At 42.3% G+C, this 19782-nt stretch overlaps 1 long non-coding RNA gene across 4 annotated transcripts; it reads left to right on the forward strand.

Annotated features, from left to right (window-relative positions):
* Positions 1–1182: 1182 nt before the first annotated feature.
* Positions 1183–19403, forward strand: LOC104002607 (uncharacterized). 4 transcript variants are annotated; one of them, XR_001710129.2, is made up of 5 exons: positions 1183–1445; positions 5847–5903; positions 8436–8687; positions 10422–10458; positions 19164–19403. It is a non-coding gene; the product is annotated as an uncharacterized LOC104002607 (long non-coding RNA). The 4 variants fall into 4 exon arrangements; XR_001710130.2 differs by lacking the exon at positions 10422–10458 and having other exon boundaries at positions 1191–1445; XR_674968.3 differs by lacking the exons at positions 8436–8687; positions 10422–10458 and having other exon boundaries at positions 1216–1445.
* The last annotated feature ends 379 nt before the right edge of the window (positions 19404–19782 follow it).

Below are 19782 nucleotides of genomic sequence, written 5' to 3' on the forward strand. Positions count from 1 at the left end.
TCCCCAGAGGATTCCAGCTCTAATCAGCAACACCTGGAACAGAAGAACCACCGCCACAGTGTTCAATCAACCCACAGAATCTTGGAGAGATGATAAATGATTGTTGTTTTAAGGCACTAAGCTTGGGATGGTGGGATCGCTGAAATATTAGACAAAGGCCCAGTCCTCTGAAGCTGAAGCAAAAATCAGTCACTAGTGCCAACAAAGCTCCCCACATTAGCTCATTCTGCCAACAGTTTGAGGAGCTCAAGATTCCACTTTCCTATGTGATATATATATAGGATATATAGGATTTGGATATATGGGATATAGATATATAGGATATATAGATATATAGGAATACTATTCAGCCATAAAAAAGAATGAAATCATGTCTTTTGCAACAGCATAGATGGAACTGGAGACCATTAGCCGAAGTGAAATAACTCAGAAACAGAAAGTCAAATGCCACATGTTCTCACTTATAAGTGGGAGCTAAGCAGTGGGTACACACAGACACGCAGAGCGGAATCACAGACACTGGAGACTCCAAAAGGCGGGACAGTGTGTGAAGGGGGTGAGAGGTGAAAAATTACCCATTGGGTACAACGTTCACTATTCAGGTGATGGGCACATTAAAAGCCCAGACTTCACCACTATGCAATATATGCATGTAAGAAACCTGCACTTGTACCCCCTAAATTTATAAAAATTAAAAATTAAAAAAAATTTCACTTTCCTGATAGTCCTCTTTCCTCAATTCCACCTTCAATTAACCAGTAAGCATCAGTGGAATATGTTGTCCAAGGCACTTGAGGGGACAGGGGGTGTACGGAAGACACAAGAAAATATTCCCTGCTCTCAAGAGGTTCACTTATATATCTGATAAGACGAATATACCATCCCAACTCAGAATTTGTTCAAGCCAGAAGTTTAGATGTCATCCTCCATCCTTTGATGCCCCTCCCCATTTAACATCAACAACTAACATGTGCTCAGTACCTTTAATACGCCAGGTATCACGAATTAACTCATTTAGTTCTCAAAACCCTATTAAAATAGTATTTTTCTTTCCCATTTCACAGGTGAGGAAATGGAGGCACACAGTTATGTCACTTGCACAAGTCACAAAGCTAGTTCATGACCGAGCTAGAATTGGAATCTTGGCCAGGTAATTCCAGATGTTTCACTCTTAACCATTCTATAGAATCAGCACCCATCTTTGAGTCAGAGTTTGAGATGCAAATCCTTTACTGTATAGCCTTGATCAAATGACTTCACCTCATTGAATTAATCTTCTTCTGCATAAAATGGGGTCACCATCTGCTTATCTAAATTGTTACAAATGGGACAGTATATGTGCCATTCCAGATACCTAATCACAGCTCAATCGATGCTGGTGTCTTTTTCCTTTTTCCTTCTGCAGAAAACATGCTTTACATAGGATCTCTGAACTTAAAGAATGGGTAAGCCATGGCAATAGCTTGCTTCAAATTGAATTTATGGTATATTAGGCAGTGGCTTCTACTGAAGAAGTTTTCTGTTGTAGCCAGGCTCTGTAATCATTGTAAATATGTTGCTCTAAGGCAAGAGTTGACAAATTTTTCTGAAAAAGATCACATAGTAAATATTTTAGACTCTGTGGTCTGTATAGTTCCTGTTACAGCTACTCAACTCTGCCCCTTACAGTGTGAACGCAACTTAGGCGCTATGTAAAGGAATGTATATGGATGTGTTCCAATAAAACTTTATTTACAAAAGCAGGCAGCTGGCCAGATTTAGTCTATGGACAGTTTAGCCCCTGCTCTCAGGTAAGCTGTAGAGTTTCTGCTGAAAGAATCTCTTCTAGTCCTGGGAAAAGATCCTGTAAGTTAGGAAATTGGTAACTAGAGGGTAAAATGAAGGAGCTTGGTGAGAGTTTTTATAAGCAGTGAAAATTCTGCCAAAGTATTCCCATGACTTTTGATATCCAGCATGGTATAACCCTGGCTCTGTATCAAGTTTTCAATTCTGATATTGCCGTTTTGAAAGTAGTTTATAGAAACATAAGAACTCATTAAAAACTCACTCAATGATCCACTTTGTAGCCTTGTGACTAATCCAGAAAGTAGAGTCTGTGTCTCTTTAGGACATAACCCTCCCTAGCAAGGTTCCTATAGAAAACTAACCCCTGGAAATAACACTAGGGGAAAAAAGTGTTCCATGGTAAAGTATGTTTGGAAAAGTTTACATATTTTATTCTCCCTCTTGGAGATTTCTAATGGATATAAACATATTAAAAAGCTGAGAATTCCTATAGTAACAAAATCCATTAATCTTGGTTAACTCTGACTTTTACAAACTCACTTGATCACAAAAGCTTAGGTTAAAATATGGGATCTGGATTCAGTAAAATGAGCATAATAATACTTATCTCCTGGGGCTGGTGTGAAGAGCACATCTGATGAAGCGTGTGCTTAGCACAGAGCCTGTGAGAGAATACACAGGAAGTAGATGTTGGCTGTTACATCAGCAGCACACTGGGGAAATGCTGGTCAAGACAATAATACACAAAGATATTCATAAACTCAATTCTCATTATAATTTTCAAAAGAGTTAATTAATGGTATTCCATATCATATGATATAACAAGTGCTGTAATCAATCTTTTAGAAATATTTAGTTCTTGAAAGTGGGACCCCCTGAGCATGGCCTGTGTTAAAACAGGAGGTGCATGGTGACCACCTCTTTATGAGACACCAGGCAGGATCCTCAGGGAGTTCTTACTGCAGCGTGGGCAGGTGGTGGTCTTGAGGCTGAAGGCTGGCTGAATGGAAACAGTCAGCCTGGAAAGGGGGATGTGGACGCTGGTGGTCTTACTCTCCTCCACAGCAGGACCCTTTCAAACCCCCTCCTACAAAGGCCAGAGGCCCCAGATATTGACACATGCCTTTAAGCCCTTGGATACTTCAAAGAAAGAAGATTAGGAGCCAGTCTCAGAACCTGTTCCCCAGAGAGATGCGTTTGTCCAAAAGTTGATATTATCGATGTGGGTGGAAGCTGAGAGGAGCGTATAATTTCTTTAATAAAAGCTGGACTGTGTTTGCTTGGGCTGCTGAGTTTTTCTGCTTCCTCCCGAGCATTCTCAGGGACTGGGATGGCCTCCTATGATCGGCACGAATGTTTGATCAGCTATGCGTCTTCTCCAGGGCAGCTCAGATGATCCGAAAGGCTTCGGAGCTCTGGTTGTCTCCAGAGTTTTCCTTCTTAAATTCTTTGTTTCCTTCAGAATTCATTATAAATGACATAATTACATCTCTTTTTCCTCTCTGATTGAGCATATTTCTCACACATGGTGATTTGCCACTCGGATGTGGGAGGAGGCTGAGCAATGTCATATGCAACCAAAGCACTGCGTCTCCCTTCCGGAACTGCACTGCCTCTCACCCAAGCACTCCACTCCCTTCCAGAACTGCACTGCCTCCCACCCAAGCACTCCTCTCCCTTCCAGAACTCCACTGCCTCTCACCCACACTCCTCTCCCTTCCAGAACTGCACTGCCTCTCACCCAAGCACTCCTCTCCCTTCCAGAACTGCACTGCCTCTCACCCAAGCATTCCACTCCCTTCCAGAACTCCACTGCCTCTCACCCACACTCCTCTCCCTTCCAGAACTGCACTGCCTCTCACCCAAGCACTCCACTCCCTTCCAGAACTGCACTGCCTCTCACCCAAGCACCCCACTCCCTTCCAGAACTCCACTGCCTCTCACCCAAGCACTCCACTTGCCACTGTCCCTCTCCAACTTTCCCCTAGTTCGGGACATTGACAGATTCCCCACAAACCCATGAGAAAGAGAAGACTGTCTGGGTCAGCACAAAATTGAATTTCAGAAAATAATGAAGTCCTTTGCCGGGAATGATATTTCCTAAGAGAAGACATACCACCAATTGGGATGTTACCAAAAAAAAATTGGGTATATATTGTTCCCAATATATATTTTATTTATATATGATTGCTATAATTACTTGCTTAGAGACAAATATTCTATTAGACCATGGCATTCCAGCTCCAGTGAAAGTAGAAAAGGGGATTTGATAGCAAATTATAAACTGTGACAAGAGAAATTTAAAATTAGAGGCCGGGCACGGTGGCTCACACCTATAATCTCAGAACTGTGGGAGGCCGAGGTGGGTGTCCTCTTAAGGTCACCTAAGGTCAGGTGTCCGAGACCAGCCTGGACAACATGGTGAAACCCTGTCTCTACTAAGGAAAAAAAAAAAAAAAAATTAGCCGGGCGTGGTGGCAGGTGCCTGTAATCCCACCTACTAGGGAGGCTGAGGCAAGAGAATTGCTTGAACCTGGGAGGCAGAAGTTGCAGTGAGCCAAGATCCGGCCACTGCCCTCCAGTCTGGGTGACAAGAGTGAGACTCCATCTTAAAAAAATAAAATAAAATTAGAGACAGACACAAGGAAATTTGTTCATTCATTCATTCATATACTTCACTAATATTTATTGTGTTTCTTTCCATGCCAGGAACCACTGTGTTAGGTATAATTATGGTGGTTGAGCAATAAGAGCTTGTATTTGTGGAGCACGTATTATGTGTTAAGTATGATCTCATTTAATTCCATCATATAGGAACCAATCCTATTATTATTATTATTATTCTACAGAGAAGGAAAATATAGATTAGTGAAGCTAAATGGCTGCCCAAAGTCAGTGTAGCTAATAAGCAGCAGATCTTGGGTCTGACACTAAAGCCCCTAAGTTTGTAAAAAGGGCTACATTGCCACTTAAAGCAAGTAAAGTCCTTATTCTCATGGAGTTTGCATTCTAGTGGGGGAGACAGTCAATTGAAAATAGAGGCAAATGTATACACATAAATAAGCAAGATCATTTCAAATAGCAGTAAGAGCTCAAGAAAATATAAAATGGAGTGATGCGCAAGGCAGAGACAAGATGGAGGTGCCGGGAAGATCCCCCACCCCAGTTGAACACTTGTAATGGCTGAACCAACTCTCTTTGAGCCTAGTTGTTTCATCTGAAGGCAGGAACCTGGACAAGAGGTTCCTTCTGTAGCTCATTTCATTCCACAGTGGCATGGGCAGCATGGGCTGCCATTTACAACCCGTATTCTTCTTCTGTGTTCTGACATATGGAGTTTTTCCAACCCAGACAGAGCTAGGCCACTAGATATGAGCAGACTCAGATGCTACCTAAATAAAAAGTTACCTTTGTCCTTAAGCAAATAATCCTACACAGGACACTCAGATATGGCAGTAAACAAATGTCCAAGTGTTTCATGGAAAATACTAAAACACTCAACTGGTGGGCAGTGTTACCTTCCAAGTGACATTTGGCAATATCTAGAGGCTTCTGGGGTTGTCACAAACTGGGGGAAGAATGCTACTGACATCTAATGGGTAGAGGCCAGGGAAACTGCTGAACATCATACCATTCACAGGGCAGCCCCCTACAATAAATAATTATCTAGCCCAAAATTTCACTACTGGGAAATCTCATGCTACAGTGAGGTAGAGAGATAATAGATAGATAGACAGATAGATGATAGATAGACTGCCATCCTCATTTTCTGGTAACTTTCTCTACCTCCAAAATCTGCCCCAAATTGATGGAGACAAGAGCTTTCAACAATTTTTTACTAAAACTTTCCATCAAAAGTCCAACCCAAAAAGCAGGGTCAGGAAGGCTCCCACATTTAAAACGATCTCACACAGCCATCAGAGAAAGAGAGGGACTCCCTCAAAGATGTTGAGAGAGAGAGACAATGTCTAAATCTTTACTTGTGTAAAATTGATAATACAAAACATATCTCTATTAGGTTCTTTCTTAATTGAAACAATGCTTTCTTTCATCCCTGCCAGGAAGAAGAAAAATCATGTTTCCAGCTTGGGCTGCTGTTTCATCTGTTGGACTTGCTTGTGAGCTAAGCCAAGTTTCATTAAAAATTATTGGTCTCATAACTTTTTTTGTTTTTCCCTTTAAAGAGTCCCATATGGAACCAATACTGTGATAGGATTGTAGCTGCATAAAGTCATTGGGCATTTTGACCCACTCTCTGCTTCTTGGTAGATTCTAAGTACAGATCTAATTATTTTTTCCTTCAAGTATTAAGCGAATATCTCTGCAAACAAATCCAAATTTGGAAAGCTAGATTGAAGAAATGGAGAAGCAAATCTAGTCAACTCATAGAAATCTTTCTTCTCCTCTCTTGCTCTGTCTCCAAGGGAACCTCTACACCTTCTTTTAAGGTGCCAGCCATCTTAAGCTCTTGTCTGATTAAGAAATTCTCTGGTAGAACCAGAGCATCTGCAAAAGCATAAAATATGATCACAGCCTTTGCACAAGTATTTTAACAACCCAACCTTATGATAGGTTATATTTCACTGACTTGGAAGAAACACTGCATTATCTGGGAAAACAGCACAGATGTTGCCTAATAAACGTTTTGGTTTATGCATTGTATTAACCTCATGAAACATTTATGCAAATCTCACATTAACAAAAGGTAAAAGAAACATTCTATGTTATGAAGCATACAACAGGATGATCTTTGTCATGTTTTTGTTTTTGTTGTTGTTGTTTCACCTTGGTATTTTATGGGTCTGTTTGTAACTCTTGGGGTTTCTATTTAGGAGGACACAAGGGCATTGCAGATTTTCATCTCTTCTGTTTTCAGTTCTGTTATCATCCCTTCCAGCTGACTTCACATTTTATGATGCTAATGGGGGGTGTGTGGTTTTGAGTTTCTCTCCTGTCAGCTGGTCAGTGGGTCTGAGGGATATATTTAATAGAATCTGACAGCTGATGGAACTGGCCTCATTGAAAGAGGATTTGATATGTGGAGTGAATGTGGCGACCCTGAAATCGCCATAATAACGGCCATTATTATTCTGCCTCTTGCAGCCAATATAACTCTCCCTCTTGTACACACCAGTACATGAGTATAAAAGACATGACTTATGGATGGTTTCTTCCATACACTGATCTGAGGGCCATTTAGATAGCATGTCAAAACAGATTAACTGTCTTATCCTGCCACAAAATTAAGGGGGGGAAAGAGAACTTTACACAACTCTGCCCAACATATGCACTCTGTGCCCATAAACAAAGCCAGCACAGAAGGGCCATAGATTGTCTCTGGGTGGGGGTTAAGAGAATCAGGCACCCAGAAAAGCTGCAGGCTCACCCAGTTAAGGTGCCCGCTCCAGTGAGGACCCGAGGGCACTGCCTGAGATATGGTGAGGGCAGCTGGAGCCACAGGTAGGAACCTACCTCCTGAAAGGCTGGTGCTATGCTTTACCTGTGTGCATGTGCCTGGGATGTTGGGGTGGGTGTTGGCCCACCTCGGCCCTGCTGAACTGGACTCGCTGTTGAAATCAACATCTCAACCTGCATCCTGGCAACCTGAAACAGCCACATTCTCTGCCAAACCTGCCTGCCTACTGGTTACTAAAGTTCGTTAACACTTATCGTGTGCTTGTTCCATGCTAAATTTTACCTGTAGAGACCCTTTTAATCTTCCCAAGAACCCTAAACTGTAGATATTATTATTATTAATTATGATTATCACCTCCATTTTACATATGAAGAAACTGAGAGAAAGGTAAACTAAGTAACTGGTCTCAAGTCAGAGCTAATAATTGATGGAGTCAGGATGGAATCTCAGGCCATCAGAGCCCATTGCCATAACAGTGACAGTCCTCTTCTGCTTCTGTTTGTCCCCCAGCCAACAAGAAGTATGTGTGAGTGTGTGTCTGCATACGTGTGCATATGCACGTATAAAAATTCTTAGACACAAATGTTCCCCTAGAAATCATCTGGCCACCCCCTTAGTTGCAGCCAAATCCCCACTCAATCAAGAAAGTTACTGTGTTTTTTCCTCTGTAAACCGGGCACCTCCCATCCCATGGGCTGGCACAAAGACAAGGGGGAGAACCTGTGTGCACCTAGCATAGCCCCAGGCCTGGGAGGTTGGCCAGGAAGCACTCACCTCTCCTGTCCTTCATTTCCAACCTCAGAAACCCACCCCTGTTCCCTGCCTCCTGTCAACGAGCTGACCTCCCCATCTTCAGCCATGCAACACCGCTGTCTGAGGCTATCATTTCAGGCAATGATATCAGAAGCAGTTGATTCCACATTTCCAAAAATAATCCTTTTATTTATCCACTGTCATCTTCCGGGGGAAAAAAAAAAAGAAAAGGAAAATGGCTGCAGAGAAGCCAGCCAATGTGTCCGGGGTAGCTGAGGAAAGCAGGCCAGATGCTAGGAGATATCCTTGTGGCTGTCGGTGTTTAAATTACATAGAGCTGGTACTTTTTAGGTCAGAAGCATAAAACCTACTATTGATCTTGAGCAATGCATCCAATTTTGAATGTCTGTTAAAGCCCCAGGCACTTCAATGCCACATAATCAATATTTCTTTTCATTCGTTCTTTCTTTTTTTGTTGTAGAAAACGTATGGGTTTGTTTACCCTTCCTGCAGGCATCCAACCTGGCCTTTTATTCCTGCTTAAGTAGGACATGCAGCCTGCTGGGGACCCGTGGCTCAAATCCTCCAACTGCAGGACTGCCGGCCCTGGGACTCATGAATAATGGAAGTACAGTAACCACTCCTTACAGCCCAGACGACTTTCCAGGAGCAGGCTGTACCCCGAAAGTAAACAAGGAACAAGGGGCAAGGAGACAGAGAGAGATGGGGAAATGTGAGATCATGTTTAACTCATTGTAGACCCTAAGATAAGACAGTACGTGCAATCCTGAAATTTAGAGTAGAAAAGGGCCTGGGAGATTATCTGGGGGAAACATTCCCTTTCAATTTGCAGATGGAAAAACTGGCCAAGGCTCCTTATGCCTGGGTTGTTGAAATGGTCCAGGGAACATGAGCTGGGCCATATGGAATATGGGTTAAGCTTTGATCTCTGTTAAGAAAAGGGTTTCGGGTCGACCAGATGACCATAGCAGTCTTTCTATTCTGACTCTGAGGACAACCTAGTAAGCAGGTCAACCAGGTAGGCTGGTGTGATTCAAAGCTACAAGGCCATTGCATCCCTGACTAAAGGCCTGGTGGCTGTGTCTGTGGTGGTGGTTTTGAAGAAGTGTATTCTTCTACGGGCTGCTACATAGACTTGGCCTTGAAGGATGAAGAGCACAGAGAAGTAAAACTGGTGAGGGGTAAGGGGTGGGGACAGAGGTAAGAAGACAAAATGACAAGTGGTGCAAAGACAGAAGTGAGAAGCAGCCTGGTGCATTGATGGACTTGCAAATGGTTCACACGAGCAGCAGAGCAGAGGGTGTGGAGGCAGCAAGAGAGACAGCATCACAGGAGCCTGGCCGTGCCCTGCACTGAGGAGTTTTCAACTCTTGGCTTTGAAGCCTTTTGAATCAGGCAGTGATACAATCAGTGTTGCACTGGAGAAAGTTCATGTTGGCTGGAGGGCAAAGGATGGATTGCAGGAAGCAAGACTGGGGTCAGGGAGCCAGACAGCAGATTACTCCAGAGGCCAGGCAGACCCTGATGATGGCCAAACCAGAAAGGAGCAGGTCGGGGGATGGGTTTCTCGTATTCACAAGGAGGCTCTGCAGGATTGGAGGAGGGTCTGGATAGATAAAGTGATGGGAAAATCACAGTGGCAGGCAGGGTCACTTAAAAATTTTAGCACTACATGTGAATCGTTGTGGTTTACTGTGTGACTTTTGACAAGTCACTTAACTTCTCTGAGCTTCAGTTTCCTTACCTATAATGTGAGAATAACATGGGGATTTCATGATTAAATGAGGTAATACATGAAAATGTTTTCCATAGTGTCCACCATGTAGTAAACCTTCATGGTTTAGAAGGTGACACCTGACTTCTATTATATTATTGACCATGTGGAGAGTGTCCAATGAGACATGATGTGTTTTGAAGTAGCATCACCTTTTTTTTTTTTTTTTTTTGACAGAGACTCCCTCTGTCACCCAGGATGGAGTGCAGTAGCATGATCTTGGCTCACTGTAACCTCTGCCCCCTTGGTTCAAGTAATTCTTCTGCCTCAGCCTCCTTAGTAGCTGGGTCTACAAGATCACACCACCATGCCTGGCTAATTTTTGTATTTTTAGTAGAAGTAGCATCATTTTTAACCTAGTCTTGAAATAGATAGCTTGAGTCATAAGCTGTTTCCAGGAAGCACGCTGGAGTTACTTCTCTAGTGCAGGAAGACAACAACATAAGCACATACCTATCTATCTCCCAGATTCCCCAGAAAATGACCAACTGTATATAAAAATAAGAAAAAACTTATCCATACTGGGTATTAGCAAAGGGTGGTATTTATAGGCCAGGAGGTCTGAGGAACATCTGTTAGATACATGGCAGATGGGCCAGATTGAAGAATTCATTATTTCCAGAATGGGAAGGAGTGGTCTGTTTGACAGAAATTTCAAAACTGTCTTTGCAGATCCTCACCAACAGCCCTGCTGCAGTGAAAACTGGAGGTGAGAGTGGGCTAAAGCCTCTAGAACTGGTCAGTGCCATGGATAAGTGGCCATGGTGCCAGGGGCACAGTGAAGGGGACCCCCAGACCAGCAATTCCTTGGGACTAAACTCTGAAGCCAACTTCCACCATGCCTGGGTCAGGGCACAGCCCCAGCAGACTGCTGGCGGCTGAGCTTTAGTAGACATGAATTCTCATTTTCCCAGCATCCCAGATCCTCTTACTCTAGTAATGACTCTGATTTTGAACTTGGAGTCAACCCTTCTCTTCATTCTGAGTCCACATGGTCTGGAAGGATCTCCAGGATGAGGTTCTTGACTCAGGTCTGGTCAATCCAGCACTAAATGGACCTTGACACAGTGATTGATTCAGGAATGGTCTCACCACCCAGGGTGGTCCAATCAGAAAGGCTCTCAAAAGTTTAGTGGGAGTCCACAATAAGATATGACTTCACAACACAAGCATGGCTACAGCCAAATAGAGAGATCTGAACAAGACTGGCAAGGAAGTGGAGAAACTGAACCCTTAGACACTGCTGATGTGAGTGTAAAATAGTATAGCTGCTTTGGAAAACAGCCAGTTTCTCAAAAGGTGAACTGTGTCACCCAGCAATTCCACTCTTCAATACCTACCCTAGAGAAATGAAACCAAATGTTCACATAATGCACACAAATGATCCCAGCAGCACTGTAATAAACAAAAGGTGGAAACAAACCAAGTATCTTTCAACCAGTGAATGTATAAACAAAATGTGATGCATCCATACAATGGAGTATTATTCAGCCATGAAAAGAAATAAGATTCAGGCACATGCTGCAACATAGGTGAGCCTGTCAATCATCATGCAAAGTAAAAAAAGCCTAGTGCAAAAGACCACGTATTGTATGAAATGTCCGGAACAGGCAAATCCATAGAGACAGAGAGTGGATTCATGGTTACCTAGGGCTGGGAGAAAGGAGGATGGGGAGTGACTGCTAATGGGAATGGGGTTTCTTTTTGAGGTGATGAATTTTTTTTTAAATTGATTGTGCTGATGGTTGTATAATTCCATGAATATACTAAAATCACTGAATTTTACTTTAAGTGAGTGAACTGTATGGTATGTAAATTACATCTCAATAAAGCTCTTATTAATTTAAAAAAATGTTTAGTGGAAACCAAGGGAAAGATCCAAGCTCTATGCTGTTGGAATTGAGCTGATGGGAGGAGGAGGGGTGAGGCTGGAGCTGTTGTAGCCACTTTATCACCCAGAAGTTTTAGGGGCCACTACAGTGAGCCCAAGAATCAATCTAACACAGCAGGAAGCACAAGGAAGCGATAGAAACTGGATTGTCAAGGATGTTGTTTTGACTTTAAATTCAGCTCTACTTGAAACCAGAACTACTCCTCGGTTTCCCTTCCTCAGTTACCTCCCTCTAAGTTGGGCTTTGTGTTCACAATAGAAAGACCCCCAGTGCAAATACCAAACACTGAAAAGGAACCTTGAGCAGGGAGTCCAAACTTCCTGCCACCGCTCCCGTTCAGGCTGACCTCCTTACCCTGGCCTCTTCTAGCTCCCTCTTCTTCCTTCAGCATCTAGATCTTCGAATCAGCCAAAGAGAACTCCATCCAGTTTAAAACATTCCATTCTCCCATCGTCGCGGCCTGAATTATTCACACAGGGAACCGCACAATCTCTGACAGAACTCCTAGCAATGGGTTAGTGAAGAGAAGCAAAGAAAAGTCACAGGCGCATGAGAAGACAGAACTGTTCACGACAAGGAGGACCACAGGTGCCTCCCAACTGAATTGAGTTACTGCAGGACACAAGAGAAAATTTTCCAAGTCTGTTAATTCAAGTTGTCAGAAGGAATCAAGAAGAAACTGTGGCTTCCATTTTCAGAAAGCGATTCGAGTTTATCTGTTTACTTCCCTTGCCTCTCCAAACCTTATTATAACCAAATTAAAAAACAAAAACTGAAAAGAAAGAAAGAAAATCTCTATCAGCACTAGAAACTAAGCCATGGATAACCTAGAAACTTGAGTACTTTTCTTTATTTTATTATTATTATATTTTAAGTTTTAGGGTACATGTGCACAATGTGCAGGATTGTTACATATGTATACATGTGCCATGTTGGTGTGCTGCACCCACTAACTCGTCATTTAGCATTAGGTATATCTCCTCATGCTATCCCTCCCCACTCCCCCCATCCCACAACAGTCCCTGGAGTGTGATGTTCCCCTTCCTGTGTCCGTGTGTTCTCATTGTTCAATTCCCACCTATGAGTGAGAACATGCAGTGTTTATTTTTTTGTCCTTGTGATAGTTTGCTGAGAATGATGGCTTCCAGTTTCATCCATGTCCCTAAAAAGGACATGAACTCATCATTTTTTATGGCTGCACAATATTCCATGGTGTATATGTGCCACATTTTCTTAATCCAGTCTATCGTTGTTGGAAATTTGGGTTGGTTCCAAGTCTTTGCTATTGTGAATAGTGCCGCAATAAACATACGTGTGCATGTGTCTTTATAGCAGTATGATTTATAATCCTTTGGGTATATACCCAGTAATGGGATGGCTGGGTCAAATGGTATTTCTCGTTCTAGATCCCTGAGGAATTGCCACACCAACTTCCACAATGGTTGAACTAGTTTACAGTCCCACCAACAGTGTAAAAGTGTTCCTATTTCTCCACATCCTCTCCAGCACCTGTTGTTTCCTGACTTTTTAATGATCACCATTCTAACTGGTGTGAGATGGTATCTCATTGTGGTTTTGATTTGCATTTCTCTGATGGCCAGTGATGATGAGCATTTCTTCATGTGTTTTTTGGCTGCATAAATGTCTTCTTTTGAGAAGTGTCTGTTCATATCCTTTGCCCACTTTTTGATGGGGTTTTTGTTTTTTTCTTGTAAATTTGTTTGAGTTCATTGTAGATTCTGGATATTAGCCCTTTGTCAGATGAGTAGGTTGCGAAAATTTTCTCCCATTTTTTAGGTTGCCTGTTCACTCTGATGGTAGTTTCTTTTGCTGTGCAGAATCTCTTTAGTTTAATTAGATCCCATTTGTCAATTTTGGCTTTTGTTGCCATTGCTTTTGGTGTTTTAGACATGAAGTCCTTGCCCATGCCTATGTCCTGAATGGTATTGCCTAGGTTTTCTTGAGTACTTTTCTTTAAAGGATTTGATGGAGAAGGAAAGTGGTTGAATGAAGGCTGCCGTCTAATGCAGGCATGGGAAGGGCCCCCGCAGAAGTGGAGGGGATCCCCAAGAGCTGCAAAAGCCCCTCAACCTTGGGTTCATGTTATTTACTATCATGGACCCCAGGGTAATTGGTATGGGGCAGATTAAAGGACTTGAGGAATTGTACCACTGCCCCTGATAGGGAACAGCCAAAAGCACCACTCACACCAGGCTTCACGTGATGTAAATAGTGTGGGAAGGAAAAAACAACTATTGCTAAGGAGACTCAATGGAAGCAAGGATTTGCTGCCCTGATTTGGGGCTATTAGTACAGTCATGGCAGAGAAGTACATGCTTGGGACAATAATAAACCTTCCTGCCATATTGATGCAGGACAGGCCAGCCCCTAAGTTGAGGCTTAGCCCAGGAGAGTTCTTGGCCTCCCCAGGAAAGAATTCAAGGGCAAGACAGTGGTGTTAAACAGCCACTTCTATTGAAGCAGCAATGTACAGCAGAAGACAGGCTGTCCTGTAAGCTGTGTGCCCAGAATAGCAGCTTAGAAGTGCCACTGTGCTCATAGTTATAACCAATTTTAATTATATGCAAAATAAGGGGCAGTCCATGCAGAAATGTCTAGAATGAGGGAGGTAACTTCTGGGTTGTCGAGTGTTGCCATGAAAAGGTGGGGTGTAACTCCTGGGCGTTGCCATGGCACTGGTAAACTGACATGGCCCACTGATGGGTGTGTCTTATGGGGAGGTGCTTCTGGCCCTGACCTGTTTTAGCTAGTCCTCAATTAGGTCTGGTGTCCAAGCCCCACCTCCAGAGTTGAGTTCTGCCTCCTGCCACAATAGGAGAGTAAATGGAGCTCTCCTGGAAAGGCTAGGTGGGGACGACCAGGAGAGGGTCCCGAGCAGTGGAGTGAGCAAATATCAGCCCTGCAGATGACTGTGGATGCTGCTGCCCCAATGCCTGCACAGGGTGAAAAGAAACCGCCAGGAAATGGTGCATTTTCCTGCTGCACCTTCCCACTCACCCACTTTCTTCTCCTCATAATCAACTGAACCTCCAAACTAAAAAAAACCTACAGAATAGACCAAGAAGTTCTTTTCCCTTCTGTGAGTAACATATTTAAATAAGTTTCTAACAGAATTATTCTCAAGTTGTAACAGTGGATCAACAGCTTTCCCTCTGCAAATACATACAATAAAAGAAAATGTAACAGAGGTAGGAAAAGTTTCTGTGATTTAAAAAAGAGAGCTTATTTTGAGAAATCAAAACATATACTCTCTCATGATGTAAAACTATCCCAATAAACAAGGGTAAAAGTGATCTCTAATTTTGGTATTTCCCATAAGATTAGAGATATTGTTTCTTTTAATGGAAATCCCTGAAATCCAGAAAGATAGTTTCCCAGTGAAAAGCATAATCATGGAAATGTTCTAGTGTTGTTAGGGCAATACAGAGCAGATTGAATAGAACAGAAGACAGAATCTGTGAATTTAGAAGTGAGCTCAAGGAATCCTCCCAGAATCAGTGAAAAGATGACAAGAAATGGAGAAAATAAGACGAGAGAGAGAAAGAAAAAGGAAAGAGGAAGCTAGAAAGGCAGCTACAGATCAACTCTCTATGTAAGATTTTAAATGGTGGCAACAGAGCAAATGAAAGAGAAAAAATAACTCAAGATATGACAGAAAATTCCCCTGAGCCGAAGCAAGACTTGTGTCTGTAGAATCGAGAGGCAAACTGCCCCAGCAGGCTGTTCACCTGCTTTTGCAAATAAAGTTTTATTGGAACATAGCCATGCCTGCTCATTTACACATTGTTTCTGGCGGCTTTTCTGCTACAACAGCAGAATTGCATGCTGGCCACTACAGACCCTATGACCTACTTAGAAAGCTGTATGGCCTTCTAAGAAAAGATCTGCTATCCTCTCTAAGAGTTCTTCGATGCATACATGGCTAAAATGTTTGCATTTCAAGGATAAAAAATTTAGAATCCTATAATCATTTAGTCCTCTGGGGTGGAGGGTAGAAATACCCAAATTACCTTCAAAAGAAGAAAGAAAGAAATTGCACTAGGTCACACTTCTTAGCAAATTCTAAGATAAAATGTTATCAAAATCCAAAAACTTTCAGAGGATTGAGATTGAGAACTAAGACTATATGCAGCCAAGGTGCCATTCTTGTATATTCGTAATCTTTTTTGTGCTTCCACTCCTGGGGTGGTGTCTGCAATCCCAGTCACAGCCCTCCGAAAGTGTGCGGGTAATCTTATGGGGACAGATTCATAAACAACATATGTTGTGACTATTACTTCTTGAAAACAAAAATCATCAAAGAAACGCTCCAGGTGGCTGAAAAATGAAGCAAAATAAATAATTCAGATATGAGGAAAAGCAATATAAAAGAAACATTGCTTAACAGAGAACCCAAAAATTTCAAGTTAATTTCTTAATAATTGCAGTTAACATGATTATAAAACAATGCAAGTGTCAAAAAATAATTCTGGAAAGAGATGAAGCCCAATGTAAAAATGTATTAATTATAATATTCTTATTCTAAAAGCCAGATGGGGCTGGAAAAGGAATTGGTGATGCTAGTACTGGTAATTATAGCTTCCATTTTTAGAAGTTACTATGTATTAAGCACAAAAATAATGCCGATATAAATATTGTTTTTCATAAATCTTTGTACACATCTTTAATATTAATTCCTTAACATAAATTCTTAGAAGGTGAATGCTGGGTCTGAGCATTTAAAAATCTTTCAACACAGTGAAATTTGAACTCTCAATAGAAATATATAAGTGTTCATTTCTCTGTACTCTTGCCAATGACAATTATTATCATTTTGCTAGTTATAACAATGAAAATAATGTATGAAAAAGTATGGAAGTTTGAAAATGTTTGTACAAACTAGAGCAAATTAAGGTTATTTGATATAGTACTATAACTTTCACTCATTTGTGTTCTGATATACTTCTCAAATAGCAGAGACCACCACTCTATTTATTTTCACTTCTCATGAAGGTACTAGGTGGCATGTTTTTGTGGCATATGAATGTCAATTTTTTTTCTTTTTTGAGATGGAGTCTCACTCTGTTGCCCAGGCTGGAGTGCAGTGATGTGATCTTGGCTCACTGCAACCTCCACCTCCTGGGGTTCAAGCGATTCTCCTGTCTCAGCCTCCTGAGTAGCTGCGATTACAGGTATGTGCCACCACGCCTGGCTTTTGTATATTTAGTAGAGACGATTTCGCCATGTTGGCCAGGCTGGTCTCAAACTCCTGACCTCAGGTGATCTGCCCACCTCAGTCTCCCAAAGTGCTAGGATCACAGGCATGAGCCACCATGCCCGGCCATAAATGACAATTTTAAGGGGATATAAAATTTTTTATTTGGAGACAACATTGATGAGAATTGAGGGACCTTAAATAATTTATAGCAAGTCCTCAAAATGAGATTCTCTGCAGCCATTAAAAGTCATATTCAGAAAAACTATTAGAGGTGTAAGAAGCTTCTGGAAATATAATACTGAGTGAACAATAGTTTATAGGATACAATCCCAATTCTGAGGTTAAAAAGCATATACCATGTACAAATAAGGAGATAAGCCAGACATTAACAAGGATGGTCTTTAAAAGATGACAATCCAGAAGATGGGGTTTCTCCTTTATTCTTTTCTGTATTTTCTAAGTTTGCTACTTAAACATTTTAATACATAGAGAAAAACCGATATCTTATAAGTAAGCTAGAAGTTTTTATCTGTTTCCCTGGCAGCTAGGGCAGTATCTGGCTCCCAGTAGACACTTCCGTCAATGTCCACTGAATGAATGAGTGAGTAAGTGAATGAGTAAAAGACTTTGTGTTTCCCCTAGGCAGAATCCCCTTTCCTGGGGCATCTAAGATCTCCTGATTTCAGCAGGCCTGGGATCCTGCCCCTATTGGCTTGCTTCCCACCGTCAGCTGCTTAGCTGCTTTGACCCTCACCCTTCTCCCTGTCTGGATCTCCGCAGCATCCCCACAGTGGGGGCCTCCCCAGGTCACCTGCTTCATCTGCTAGGCCTGGGCCCCAGATCTCCATCACTAAGGCCCACCAAGTTGGTCTTGACTTTGCCAGTTCTTCTTCCTTCTGAGCTAGAAAACTCCTTTGGAAAAACTTCTTGGCCAAGGACATGACACCTTGGGAAACTGATCCAGGCAGTCAACAAGGCTGATGTCATCCGGATAACACCAGGATCACACTGAGCTCCCCTTCCCAGTTGATTTGTTTCCTTGCAGGGAATGTTAATTTGTAAAAATCATGAATAGATTTGTAGTCTGAACTGGCCCTTAAGAACAGAGCTGTAAACACCAATGTGATGTAATGGCTGGTTCTATTCTGATTTGTCAGTGACAATGTTTTACCAGTACTCAAAATGTCTCAAGTATCATCCCTGCTTACATGGGAGTTTGAGTGAGGAAGAGACCGTTGGACTGTTTGCTCTGGTTGAATGAGACTTAGCAGGTTGGTATAACACATTTTGTCCTGTCAAAAATAGCTGAGATTACATAAGCATAACCTCTCCCCAGAGCAAATATGCATTTGAGAGGCAGTGAAACATACATAATTATAGATGTAAAACTCTAAAAATAGGCTCTGTGCCACACACAGGCAGCTGAGAGCGTGGGACTCGAGTGCAATGCTGCCACGTATGGCAATATTAATAGGAGTTGTGGCACCATCCCAGGTGGCCCAGTGAGGCGATGCAGAGCTGTTACAGACAGGAAAAGACAGAGAGATTTAAAATGTTTGTGTGCAAAGAAGGTTGCTGCTTATTTGAGCCTGTCAAAGCCTGTTCCAACTGACTGTGGTCTTCTCCCAAGGGACAGGAAATAAGAAGTCATCAAACAACCACGATTATTACATTGTTAACTCTTATTGTATTCTTGTTATAACTAGTCAGTATGAATAATAATAGCAGCTTGTGCTTAAAAGCATGTGCTGTATTTTTCGAGGGATTTTCACTTCTACAGTTATTCAATTCAACCAGTCTATATTGAGGGCTATTTCAAGTGGGCTTTGCTATATAACACAACCTCCCCACAAAACTTGACGACTTAAATCAACTAGAATTGATTTACATTTTGTTAAGTTGGCTGTGTGATTTTCTGCTTGTCTCAGCTGGAAGGTCCCAAGATGGCCTCAGGCGCATGTCTAGCAGCTGTGCTGGGACACTTGACTGGAAACCCTGAGGCTCCTCCCTGGGGACTCTCGTCTTCCAGAAGGCTAGACAAATTTCCTGATCTGAGGTTTCTGGGCAGTGCTTCAGGACGGCCCCAGTGAAAGTTGCACTGTCTCTTAAGGTCTACTTGCATGATGTCACCTCCACTGCATTCTTCTGGTCAACACCACTCGCAAGGTCAACCCATATTCAGCAATGGGAAAATAAACCCCACCTCTTGATAGGAGGAGCTGCAAAATTTTGTAGGAGTATTCAATTTAAGACAACAGGGCTAAGCTAGATATTGACTTACGTCATCTCATTTAATTCTCACAGGATCCCTGAATGGAAAGGAATGCTATGCACACTTTTTGGATACAGAAAGTGAGATTCAGAGGGGTTAAACAGCTTTCCTGAAGCCACACAGCGAGATTGTCGATCTGAACTGAAGATTGTTTGACATCAAAGCTCATTTCTTTCCCTAAATGTCAGCATTCTTTCCTGACTTATTAATTTGATTTCTGTCCTCCCCTCATGGAAGTTAATTAAAGGAATGCGAGAACCTTTTAGAAAATCTCCAGGGCAGCTTCTGTGTTGATCATTGTTTCACAATCTCTTTTCCACCCAATCCCCACCAGCCCTTTAGATCTGTTTCTATTAGGCCACATCCCAGAGCTGCACAGATCAGGGGAGAGAGAGCTTGCCACTAAGGCAAGTCCTCTGTCAAATGCAACAGGGACGAGGAAACCATGTGCTCGCCTGTGGTTTACTATGTGCCAGGAACTGTGTGGATTGCTTAACAAAAATCAACTTAGCTAATCCTCATAGTAATGACACAAGGCAGGCAGGGTTTTGTTGTTGTTGTTTTTGGAGACTGAGTCTCGCTCTGTCTCCCAGGCTGTAGTGCAGTGGTGCCATCTCCGCTCACTGCAAGCTCCGCCTCTCAGGTTCACTC

Source organism: Pan troglodytes, chromosome 18, assembly GCF_028858775.2.
Source record: "Pan troglodytes isolate AG18354 chromosome 18, NHGRI_mPanTro3-v2.0_pri, whole genome shotgun sequence".
NCBI classification, from domain to species: domain Eukaryota; kingdom Metazoa; phylum Chordata; class Mammalia; order Primates; family Hominidae; genus Pan; species Pan troglodytes.